Source organism: Coenobita brevimanus, chromosome 93 (assembly GCF_032717465.1).
Source record: "Coenobita brevimanus isolate Jiangsu-jjx chromosome 93, ASM3271746v2, whole genome shotgun sequence".
Classification (NCBI taxonomy): Eukaryota; Metazoa; Arthropoda; class Malacostraca; order Decapoda; family Coenobitidae; genus Coenobita; species Coenobita brevimanus.
Genome location: NC_137046.1, coordinates 2,695,326 through 2,707,796, shown reverse-complemented (window position 1 = coordinate 2,707,796; position 12,471 = coordinate 2,695,326).

Genomic DNA, 12,471 nt, shown 5'->3' with positions numbered 1-12,471 from the left:
CTGAACAAGTTGGCATCAAAAAGTTTATAAGAAAATTTTTAAACCTTGAATATCCTAAAGGTTGAAGGTGTTTGCAAAATTGCCTACGGTATCTTCTGAGCAAGCTGTTTCTTAGGCCCGTATTATCGTCGGGTAAGGTAGCTCCACAACACATTTTCCTAAGCAAAGGGCGAGGACTAAACACTGGATCTTCTGACAAACCTTCCCTGTTCCAGTAACTCTTCATTCAGCAACCGATTATAATGCTCTCTCAAGGCGTCTTTAATATGCTCACTGTCTACCGCTACCTTTACCTCATCGTTCGTTACACAGCGCTAACCTAGCATATCCCTGTTTTCCCTCCTCATTTGCTTTGTCACTTTAAATACCATACCCTTCCTTTCAGCGCTATTTAGATTACCCAGTAAAAGTCTCTGAGGCAAGCTTTTGCTTTGTATTCCTCCTTTCTAGCTCTACACTTTGCATCCAAGTATTCCTCTCGGTTAGCACCCTTTTTCCATTTCCAGAAAAGATTTCTTTTTTCCTTAACTGCGGCTTCTACACCCTCGTCTCACCACCATGTTACCGTATGTCTTGTGGGGGGGGGGGGGCTTGTCCATCCGCACACTGAATCAGTAACACTCAGGAGATTGTTCTTGCGAGCTCTTTACTGTTCATTTACACTTCCGTCATCAGCTTCCTGCTCAGTCATAACTCTGCTCATCTCCCTATAGAAGGCATCCCTTACACTATTTTTTTTATGGTGCTAGTCATAAGGAAGTTCTATGGAAAGGATGTAGGCCTAGAGCACGTAGTATTGTCCGATTCCAGTTGGAGTAAGCTGGTGGTAATAGTTGCAATCCCAGACTCATCTGAACGTGAACCCAGTGAGGTCAAAGCTGCCCTTCTTCTGCAGTCCACCATCCTCCTTGTGGGGGATAGGGAGGGGACTGAGAGATGAGAGCTCATTGATCTGCAGGCTGAGCTACATGAAATGAGCTGCGAAAGTCTGCAAATCTAGGTCAAGTTAATGTGAAAGGACTATAGAGAGCCTCCTAAAGCAATGAGAATACAGCACTTGGGTACAATTACCTATGGGAACTCAGGGATCAGATTTAGTGTACCATTTTCACTCTAACCTGGCCCAGATTTTCGTCCTTTTGCAGCTTACCCCATGCAGTTCAGCGGCATAATAAGAATGATAAGGCCCCACCTCCTTTCCATGGCATGTCCTTGCGACTAACATCAAATTTTAGTCTTAGTCTATTGCCACAGTCTATCATTTGGGATGGAGAGATGACAGTTTTGAGCCAAGTTAAAGTAAAACCAATATAGTCCCTTGCCAACTATTTGAAAGATATATCTTGGAGACTGCATTCATATACAGTATTAGAAACACTGGGATGGTTTGGTAATGTGGAGAGAATGGAGAATGAATGATTGAACTGGAAAGTGTGAGTGAGGAGGAGGGGAAGTCTAAGGATGAGGTGGCAGGATGAGGTGGAGGGGTATATGAATGAGAATGGTGTGAGTTGGAGGTAGGACAGCCTGATGGCCGAGGACAGGGTGACATTGAGGCAATTTTTTTGTGGCCACTCCCTCTGGAATTAGACATCTGGCATTAGGCAATATAGATAAGTACTGTAAGTGATCTACCACATCATTCTTATCTTGGTAAGAGGGAAAGCCTTATGACGTACCTGTACTGTAACTGTATACAGGGTAGTCCATACACTGCACTCCTCAATTTTGTGTTATGGGGATGCGTCAGTCTGCTGGTGTGAAGAGTGCAGATATTTTGGCTGCTTCTCGAAATTATAAATCAGCCTTGCAATCAGCGAACGTAAGACATGAAAAGGGTTATGAGATGCGGAAAATGATGGAGGGTAGACACAGGTAATGCAGACTGAGCCAATACCACAACACTTTCTTCAAAAGCAAGCATCAAAACTACTTAACAACCCTAATGACAACAGAATATTCTGGTCAACTCTTAATTCTTTCAATAATAACTTTAACAAGTCATCTTCCATTCCCCCACTAAAATCTTCAGATGGCAATATTACAAATGACCCACGTGGGAAAGCAGATATCTTTGCTAGTACCTTTGCAAGAAACTCTACCATAGATGATACCAGCCAGAATGTCTCAGTACTGGAACTTGATTCTCCCGAAATTGCCCCACTTAAAATACAGACAAGATTTGTAAAATCCATCCTAGACAATTTACCTACCAACAAAGCTCCAGGTCCAGATGGAATTCCGCCAATTGTTTTGAAAAAGTGTTCCCCTGAACTTGCCTCTGTCCTAGCTAAATTATTCAGACTATGCATACGTACTTCTTTATTCCCAAATTCATGGAAAGAAGCCAATATCCACCCAGTTCCGAAGAAAGGAAGTTCGTCTGACCCCTCCAATTACAGACCAATAGCTATCACATCTTCTCTTGGTAAGGTATTTGAAACTTTAATTAATAAGCATATTGTTAAACATCTTGAATCCAACAACTTAATTAATGATAGACAATACGGTTTTCGCCACGAAAGATCCACCATTGACATACTCAATCTCTTAACTCATACCATCCATCAATCAATTGATCTTTTGGAGAAACTCATGCAGTAGCTCTTGATGTCTCTAAAGCTTTCGACAGAGTATGGCACCGTTCCCTGCTGTCCAAACTCCCTTGCTATGGACTAACGTCTTTTGTTCCTTTGATTTCTTCTTATCTTAGTGACAGGAAAATAAGAGTAAAAGTAGATGATGTATATTCGAATTTCCACTCAATTAACGCCGGCGTGCCACAGGGATCAGTTCTGGCGCCAACCCTATTTCTGGTTCATATTAATGATCTCTTATCTGTCACTCACAATCCCATTCACTCATATGCAGATGACTCAACACTACATAGTTCATTCACACTCAGACATCCATTTACAAAGTCTAATATCTCTACCTCTCAACTCAATACAGCCATCTCCATAAATCAAGATCTATCTACAATCAGTGAATGGGGACAAAACAACCTTGTCTCTTTTAATGCTAGTAAAACTAAATATATACAGTTTACTAATAGACTGATATTGCCAGATTCGTACATTACCTTCAGTGCTACTAATATTCCCATCTCCAAAAGTATTGAAATTCTTGGTGTCTCACTTAACAGTGCCCTCAGCTGGACCTCTCATGTCAGATCACTTGCTAAAACCGCCTCAAGGAAACTTGGATTATTGTACAGAGTCCGTAACTTCTTCGCCGATGAGCAGTTAGCTATAATTTATAAGAGTCATGTGCGCTCTCAGCTTGAATATTGCTCACCCTTGTGGAATGGTTGTGGAGAGGTTGCATTAAGACAACTAGACAAAATTCAGAATAAAGCTGTTAGAATCATTAACAACCCTGCCATTACATATAAACTACCTCCCCTGCAAGTAAGAAGGAATGTTGCCTCCCTTGCATTATTTTACAGATATTTTTTTGGCAAATGCTCAGACGAAGTTGCGTCCATGGTGCCACCTCTCCATGCCTTCCCTCGTGCTACACGGGCATCTGGTAACGCTCATGACTGGAATGTCACTCAACCACATTGCAGAACTTCTGCCTATCAGAATTCTTTCATTCCCCGAACTGCATCTCTCTGGAACTCGCTTCCCCAGAGTTGTTTTCCTCCAAATTTCAACCTACAACTGTTCAAGTCTAATTCTTACAGATATTTTATGAACAGAGGACACCAGTAATCTGGTGTATGGATTATTTTTTTTTCTCCATTTGTTTTTCCTTCCTCCGTTCTGTTATTTAAAAAAAAAAAAAAAAAAAAAAAAAACGTGAGAAATCAGAGCATGATGCAGGGTAGTCCATAAATTACACCACTAGAAACACACCCACTGACATCTTATGTGCTACAGGGGTGGTTCAGTCTGCTGGTGTGTGTGTGTGTGTGTGTGTGTGTGTGTGTGTGTGTGTGTCTGTCTGTCTGTCTGTCTGTCTGTTTGTGAGTGTGTGTGTGTGTGTGTGTGTGTGTGTGTGTCTGTCTGTCTGTGAGAGTGTGTGTGTGTGTGTGTGTGTGTGTGTGTGTGTGTGTGTGTCTGTCTGTCTGTCTGTCTGTCTGTGAGTGAGTGTGTGTGTGTGTGTGTGTGTGTGTGTGTGTGTGTCAGTGGGAGTAGGACATGAATAAATGGTGCCGGATAGGCAAGTGATGACACTGGCTGAGACTGTCCCCGCAACACACAAGACAATGCATGACAGAGTGGAAGAGATGCTATGCATGGTCCATGTTGTATAAATGAAGAGTGAGCATTGAAACTGGTGTAATGATCCATCCGTCCAATTGATTATTGTTGTAACCATATTTCATGTCTCTTCTATAAGGCTCCTGTTGCCCTGAGAAAATAAGTACTTTTTAAAGATGCATTTATGAGAGAACGTTGGGTCTGGTTAGTACTTGGATGGGTGACCGCCTGGGAACACCAGATGCTGTTGGCATAACGTTCTCCCTACGTATCAAGTGGGGTTGGTGGAGGATTAGTGCCCCTCCCTGTAAAACAATTAACTCTAAGCCCTTGGCCACCCCGTTTGGGATACATGGCGTGTGGCAATGAATGAATGAAAAATGAATATTTCTCTTCTAGGCGCATAGGACTACTTCTTCACCACCTGCCTCCTAAGTATCATGTCACATATAAGTATTCAGTGTTACTGCACACACGGAGAGAGTAAGTGGTGTAGGTTGATGTTAAAATAAAATATGTCGAGAGTGAGTTTGCGTAGCCTTTAGTTAGAAGCAGATGGGGATCATGACCCTAAGATGAAGTAATAAAGCAGATGCAGGCAATAAAGCGTGACGTTATTCTTCCCATTGGGGAAGCTGTGTCATTGGTCACGTGAATTACGACTCGTAGGGCATTTGCACCATATCTATAAGCACTTATGAGTCACGCCGCCTCTTAGTATCTCGTAAACCGTGAAATGAACGACCTGTTTACTATCTACCGTAACTTAACCTGAGTTCACACAGACCCCTCTCCCCATCCCCTGACACAGAGTGGACAACCCAGAGTCGTTTAATGACACAGTCGGCTTTATTGTCAGAGGAAGTGTGGCAGACAAGCATTACCCTTTTTGAATTACTCAGCACTGAATTCAACGGTAACTCCTGCCTGGCGAAGGACAGTCCTCACTTGCTGATGTAGCCAAGGCGGCCACATTTACACCCTTAAGTCTGTTTTTGTTTGTACGGTTATCACATCAGAGCCACCAGTCTGTCTTATCCCTTCACTGCGTTGACGTTTTGTATTGTTCGTTATTCTTGATATCTACAGACCATCTTTGCCTATTAAGCTGCATAGAATTGTGAGGAGATCGCTAGCATAAGAGATAAATGAGACAAGAGGTACATTTAACTTGCCATAATTTCATACACATCATCCAGTCTTCCTCACTTCCTTTATCATCTTTTTTCCTCTTATATTTCTTGTGTCTTCTTTACTTTCTCTCTGTACAATTGTGTGTCCATACTGATACCATCTTTAAGTGTATAGCCATATTTTACGAGTAGTGGAGAAGGTGAAGGAGTCCAGATGAAGTGGCGGGGAAAGCACTTGTTGTTGAATGAATGTGTGTGATATTGGTGAAGGCTGGATTAACTGATTGAGATACTGATAAGGTAAAATGCTGCTTTGAGAGAGACTCCCCTTCTCGACGAAAACGAAGTGGACTTGGGTCAAAGAGGATGAGAGAGGGAATATGGATGAAGCTGTTCTGGGTGTTGAGTGAGAAGTAAATTGCTCTCACTCGTGAAATTTTGTACGTTGTATTAAGTTCATTTTAACAGAGTTTTGTTTTTCCTTGGTGCTGTATACAACGTTAAGCATCAGGTGACAGGACTGGCTGGGATGTGGCTGGAAACTTGTAATAATGTTGTGTGGAGTCAGAGGGGAAGGGAATGGCAGGTTGAGATGGAAGGGCTTGCGAAATATTAGGTGGAAACAGAGTGAGAAAGGAGAGGGAATACTGGCATGTGTGTCGATGGGGACTTGTGGAAGAGTAGGGTGGAAAGGGAGAGGGAGAGGCGTGTTGGGGGGGGGAGGGAGACGTGAAAATGATGGGTAGAAATAGAGAAAGGGAGGGGGCAAGGGAGTGAACTAATGAAAATGTTGTTTGTAAATTGTTGTGATAAATATATGTTTATGAAACCAGAGTTTTGTGGTGCTGGATTAATGGCCGGACGACCTTTTAGCAGTTTTGAGTTCTTAACGTGGTAGGGACACCTCTCGTAGTTTTGGAGTAAGAAAGAAGCAGTTAACTCCTGAAGTCCTTTTTATTTAATTCTTTCTACCGGCAGATGATTTTCTCAGTGTTTAGTCTCCCATCTGCCGGGTATTGAGATAATGATCAGTGTCGTGGCTGGACTTTTCACCAATAGATCGTTCGATGACGGACGCTTTGTTGACGGAATATTGGCCCAGTGCATGATTCAGTGACGAGGTTAGGTTAAATATGGTTAGGTTAGGTTAGAGAGGCAGGAGAGGCGACAGGAATATTAACCCCGACCATACGTACCAGGCCTACAGTGTTTTGATACTGCTTTTGGTGCTTGTCGAGGCAGATAGTCGACTAAATACGGTATGTTGTCAGCTCTTGTTTTGTGTCCCATATTATTATGGACCAGCTGACGAAGGTGTCCCGTGTTGCTTGTGTCCGATGCAACATGGACGACCCCCTCACACTCACCTTGTAAACGAAGCAGCACACCCAGTATTCGTAAATTAAAAGCCGCGGTGCTTATGTCCTTGTTAATGGCAGAATCACCTTTGGATCTGACACCTGCCTGTCATCCTTGTGTAAGCAGTCATTAATTCTGGTTACATCCACACAAAGGTGCCGCTGGTGTCAATTATGTCCTTTACTGTACCGTATGGCCGCGTCGCCTCTCGGTTAGGACGTGAGATAAACACACTAAAGAACACCGAGGATATACAGAGTGGCTCATACGCTGCTTTACCGAGCAACACCGAGGATATACAGAGTGGCTCATACGCTGCTTTACCGAGCAACACCGAGGATATACAGAGTGGCTCATAAGCTGCTTTTTTGGGGAAGGTAATAAACCCTAACGCACGTTGGATCCTACACCAGCACATGAACTTCTGCCCTCATGACTTAACCCAGTAAGGGCGGGGCTTCCCTGGGCCAGAATAAATCCTAACACAAAGCAGCACCAGTAAGTGATATGCGACTGGATCTCTTTGACTACTTTTTGAAATACTCGGACATTGGGATTCCCTCGTGACAGGCCATCTATAGCCCTCCTCCTCACCCACTCACAGTCCGAATCCGATTTACTTAAGTTCTTACGAAGGTCACATAATGCACTCTTAAGTGAACTAGGACGCTCAGGTAGTAGTGAAGCCTGATGATTAAATGCGTGATCAGGATTTGATATCTAGAATCATCCTTATCGTAGAAAATTTCATGGTTGTGTGTGTGTGTGTGTGTGAGAGAGAGAGAGAGAGAGAGAGAGAGAGAGAGAGAGAGAGAGAGAGAGAGAGAGAATATCCTTCCGTCTATTCTTGTAAGTTTATCACCATTTACCGATTAACTTATCCTAGCTCAATTGTAACACTCCGTGCCACAGTGAAATTAGTGATATGCTTCTGTTATCCATTATCTTTAATCCTCTCCCTGTAGGCTTTCATTCTGTTCTTACCAAAACCTTGCATCATTTACTGTTCCGTTTAAATCTAGCTCCCCTGCAACTCTTCAGCCCATCAAGAAGTGGTTTTCTGCTTTTGTTTGGTTATACTTCCATCACATACTGGCTTTAACTGCAGACCAACATTCCATTCTCGTCCTTCTATCATATAATCTGTCTCGGGGTCCTAGTTCAGCCACTGTCTTACTCTTCGTCCTCATCGGCCTTCGGAATATCCTCCACCATATCCTGAGGGAGCTGGTGGTCGATTGGATAAACAAGTAGGAGCCAGTATGTAAGGGCACAGGGTCTGAACTGCTGCAGGGAGAGTGTGAGGACCGCTATAGGTAAAGCAGCTTACACAGATTTACCGTAGGACCCCACCGACACGTCATAGAAATACCACCGCCAATACCATCACGCCAGATTTTACTGTGGCATCTCAGCGTATCTTATTAGAGAAGGTAGGGATTAGTGCCAAAATGATAACCTGTGGGATTCTTGGTGACCAGCTCTCTCTTGGCTTTTACCAAGTGGATTACTGGGGCCTGGAGACGGGATTTTTAGCCTGTGTCAAGAGTCTGATGTATTAAGAGGCTGAGGGTTTTATTGCCCTCATGGTGACATATGAAGGCCGTTGGGAACACCTTGTAGATATTTGATCTTACGAACGTGATTCCCTCCCCGTGTCCAGACTTATTGCATAAAGAATTTTTTTTTCTTGTATATTCAGATCTGCTTTCCAGTATGTTCACAGTATCCTGGCTTAGCAGTCCTTCGTGCCATCACAGTCTTCCGTTCGCATGTAGTCAAAGGTGTGTCAGATGGAGGCACACTTGAGGGTCAGTTGTGCCAAGTGGACGTAAAATGGGAGTCAAAAGTTGTCACAAGAGGTCAGTGTATCGGAGGTACACTGACTCTCCAACGCAACTTCTGATCTCAACTGTACGTCCTCGACTATTGACGCTCCGACACAGCCTTTTCTTGCGGCTGTTCTTTTATTCCTCTTGGCTCAGCTTCACTGTTAGTAATCCCCTTTCCAGTACTTACTCGTCTTAACCTAGCTCTCCCTTACCCCTTCACACGGTCATGTTCCCTCCACCAGCATATATATTAACATCTTATTACACACCTTCAGTTCTTTGTACCTTAAATTCAACAGTACGATGATAGCCTTGTATTTCTTGGCACTAATGCGGCCAGGTATTCTTTCCCACTTGGTCTCTTTAACTAAGTCCCTCACGTTCCATGCATATATCCCATAGCGGCCGCAGCATTTGTTATGCAGTCATATGATGTTGGTATTATTTTCCGCAATCGTGTGTGACGGTGCCACATTTACAGGTTGAAGATAACAGGGTGGAAAGAAATACCTGGCCGCTCCTGTACCTTCAGATGGTATCATTCAGGCTGTGAGAGCCATACTACTGAAGTAATTTTAAACAATCTCCATCAGCTTCTTACCACGATGTCTTCTTTTATACTTTATACTAACTAATTCAGCGGGTTTTATTCAGCATGTGAGAGACCTCTTAACGTTACAGTAAATATATCCATCTATATCTATATATCTATATCTATATCTATATCTATCTATCTATTTATACTGTATATATATATAATATACTGTATATATATAATATATATATACCGTATACCCGTTAGAGAGAGAGAGAGAGAGAGAGAGAGAGAGAGAGAGAGAGAGGATGAGATGGAGGGATGGAGTGGAGAGGTATATGAGAGAGGGGGATGTGAGCTGCGAGCAGGGGAATGAAATGGCGTGGGACAGGGCGACATGGAGGCGATATGTTTGTGGCCACCCCTTACGGGATTAAGGCGTCTGGCAATAGATAGACACACACACACACACACACACACACACACACACACACACACACACACACACACACACACACACACACACACACTATATATATATATATATATATATATATCAGGGGTTCCCAACCTGGGGTAAATTACCCCAAGTGGGGTAATTTGGTCTTTTGTGAAGGGTAATGGGGGAGGTAACAAAAAAAAAAAAATCTAAAAATCATACCAGTTATGATAGACTTTCAGACCTATACTAAAATTCAGAGATGAATGTTTAAAGTCATGTTTATTTGGTATCAGTGTTAATAATAAAAATAAATTACTCCTTGCAATAACTCTCTTGGTTTTAGCCTAACCTTTAATTAAGTCCTACATTCAAACTAAAATCTAGGCATCAAAATGTTAAGCAGCTAAAATGCAATTGTGGAAACATAAGCAATGAGGGGTAATGAGTGAAGGGAGGTGTGGAAAATGGGGTAATGGGTAAATAAAGGTTGGGAACCCCTGATATATATATATATATATATATATATATATATATATATATATATATATATATATATTAAAATCAATAAGTACAGTGCGTTGGTTGTATACGTTAATTAATACCTGAACCCAGGTCAGTGGTTGATGAGTTTCTTCTTATGTGAAAGTCACTCTTTCCTATACAACACCTTGCCAGCCACCCTCTAGTTACAACTGATTGTTCCGTTTATTGTGTGTTCGTTACTCATCATGACTAAAGAATATTATACTTACCATTTATTTGTCTGTCTGCCTGCCTGTCTACCTATCTATCTGTTTACCTGTCAAGCTATGTATTGTGTATCTGTAGTTATAAATATTGTCATCCTTCATTATGTCGTCCAGTAGTTATCGATTTAACGTCTTTCTTGCGTATTTACTCAATCCATCATTTACCAGCCCAACTCTGTCATCCTTTACCAGTCTCTTCTCTTCTTCAGCTTCGTATTTTCCGCCTCACTATCTGGACTCTTATCAGCGTTCCTTTAGCTTTTGTCCCCTCCCCCCGCCGTTTTTCACTCTTTCCATCATTCATTCAATTCTCTTGTCCTCGGTAATGACGTGTGGTTCTTGTGTAAATGCCTTGGTTTTTCAACATGTAGCACACCTGTTACTCTGTCAGGCCAGAAGTGAGTCAGAAAGTAACGCAGCCTCAAATCAGACGCAGTTACGTCGGGAAATAGGACGCAGGGGCAGTACCGGTTATGTTAAAATTGCCTGTAGATACAATGGAAAGCAAACGCGCCGAAAACTGGGACATGATGGTGTGTAGACGTATCTGAATGTAAGAAGCAGCAACAAATAAGATTCAGTCGCAAATATACGACCAAGTTTAACCGAGATTAAAACGCGTCACCAATACTAACTCAACCGCATTATAAACACAAGGATATAAGAGACAGTGACAATTATGAATAAGAGGGATAAATACATACCTAAGATAGACGTACCTTTATATAAGATGCAGGTCGATTCTGCAGGTTAATCAGAGGGATGTTGATCGTGTTGTGGACAATTTGCGGTGTTATCAGGGGGTCACCATGTTTCTTCTGACCCTCGCCTACGTCTTTCTTCCTTTCTTATCTCCACATGTCTTTTATTTTCTCTGTATCTCACAGCTTCCCCCTTCCCCCTCCCGTCTGCTCCGCCTCAATATCTTTTGTACCTGTTTGAAATATGGCAACATTTTATTTTATTTATTTTTTTTTTTGCGTGTTTCAGTCTGTGTGTGTGTGTGTGTGTGTGTGTGTGTCTCTCTCTCTCTCTCATTTTGCTGCAGTTGCAGGGTCGGCCAAATTTAGTGTGTGTCCCTAACTGTGTCACTCACTCTCAATGTATCACTTTATCATTTTGAGGGATGAACTCTGGTAAGCTGGAACCGTAGACTTTATGAGCGCCACACATTATGGGGGTGGGGGGAAGCTGCTGAGGGACTGGGGGAGGTAATAGTGGCTTGTCTGCTGATGTGGGTAGGGAACATGGCTTGGCTTGCTTGTGTTAGACGTGCATGTGGTGTGCATCTCGAGTGTCTGGGGATGTGCTCAAAGACAAAGGACACATTCCTGGGGATGTGGTGAGGTGACTGTGGCTATTAAACGTGTCCGTTGTGTTGCATCTGTATAGTTTTCCTCCCAGATGATTGATGTATTACGAGTTAGCCAGGGGACAGGGAGACAGACAGATGAGGCAGGTAGGCAGGCAGGTGCGTCATTAAGACCTGCTTCCTCCTGCTTAACCCGTCAAGAGCAAGATGGATCTCACGGTCATTAATGTTATCGCCTGCTGTTTATAGTCCTCAGGTGCTCACGCCAACACCACCGAGACGATATCGTAGACGGATAGTTGATGAATGGGTGGATGGTTACGAAGGCCGTTGGAGGCTGGAGCACAGTGTTCAGGCAGTTATCGTAAGCTGTTTTTATTTCGTAGATCCATAATTATTGATGGATGGGAGGGTGAAGGGATCATTAGAGGTTAGAGAACAGTAATCAGGCATGCTGGTTCTCTCTCTCTCTCTCTCTCTCTCTCTCGTAGAGTATATTTATTCCGTTTAATCTTTTCTTTTATATCAGTATTTCGAAGGGAATATAATATTACTCAATCTCCTGAAGCATTAAAACTACTGAATTAAGTTTGTGTATCTATGCTTTCATTTAAATATCTCAATACTCCAACAACAATAAATCAGCGAAAAATGTATCCAGGTGGACTCCTTCCGTACATTCGAGTCACTTCTTCAGGATCACCCAAACCTGTATGCTGTATGTCTTTTTTCACATCCAAGTCATGTTTTTATTTTTTAGAATACTTGCCACAGTCAGAATTTTCTTCGTTGTGTGGAAGACCCATTTCAGTTAAGTCTACCAGTATTACTAAAGAATGCAAGGTAATCTCCACATACTGTAGCCTAGCTACCGTACACTCCCTTACTTCAGTGCAAATTG